This window comes from Oryctolagus cuniculus, chromosome 4 (assembly GCF_051225735.1).
Source record: "Oryctolagus cuniculus isolate XC-2025 breed Fujian yellow rabbit chromosome 4, ASM5122573v1, whole genome shotgun sequence".
NCBI lineage: Eukaryota > Metazoa > Chordata > Mammalia > Lagomorpha > Leporidae > Oryctolagus > Oryctolagus cuniculus.
The window spans coordinates 58,785,476-58,786,113 of NC_142870.1; the positions used below are offsets into that span (position 1 = coordinate 58,785,476).

At 45.9% G+C, this 638-nt stretch overlaps 1 non-coding gene across 1 annotated transcript; it reads left to right on the forward strand.

The window, feature by feature from the left end:
- Nucleotides 1–262: 262 nt before the first annotated feature.
- LOC149126980 (U6 spliceosomal RNA) lies at nt 263–369 on the forward strand. Its single transcript, XR_016233360.1, has one exon. It is a non-coding gene; the product is annotated as a U6 spliceosomal RNA (small nuclear RNA).
- Nucleotides 370–638: the final 269 nt, after the last annotated feature.

Below are 638 nucleotides of genomic sequence, written 5' to 3' on the forward strand. Positions count from 1 at the left end.
AGAGAGCTGGATCAGAAGTGAAGCAGCTGGGACTCAAACTGGTGCCCATATGGGATGCCTGCACTGCAGGTGCCAGCTTTACCCACTACACCACAGTGCCTGCCACTGCTAACCATTATTATATTTCTAGTACTCATACTAGTATCTTGTCCTTTTCAAAAAAAAAAAAAACACAAAAAGGTAAAAATACATACAGGAGGTTTACAATTGTTTTCTCTGATTTATGGTAATTAATATACAGAGCACAAAAAATTTGTTCACAGTGCTCGCTTCGGCAGCACATATACTAAAATTGGAATGATACAGAGAAGATTAGCATGGCCCCTGCGCAAGGATGACACGCAAATTCGTGAAGCGTTCCATATTTTTAAGTTAGACAAAAGAGGATCAGTACTGTGGCTCAGTCAGTTAAACTGCTGCCTGTGGGCACTGCTTCATGTCCAGACTGCTCCACTTCCCATCCAGCTCCTTGCTAATGTCCCTGGGAAAGCAGTGGAAGATGGCCCAAATGCTTGGGCCTCTGCACCTGAGTGGAAGCTGCACCCAGAAGAAGCTCCTGGCTCCTGGTTTTGCATTGGCCCAGTTCTGGCCATTGCAGCCATTTGGAGAGTGAACCACGGGTGGAGGATCCCTCTCTA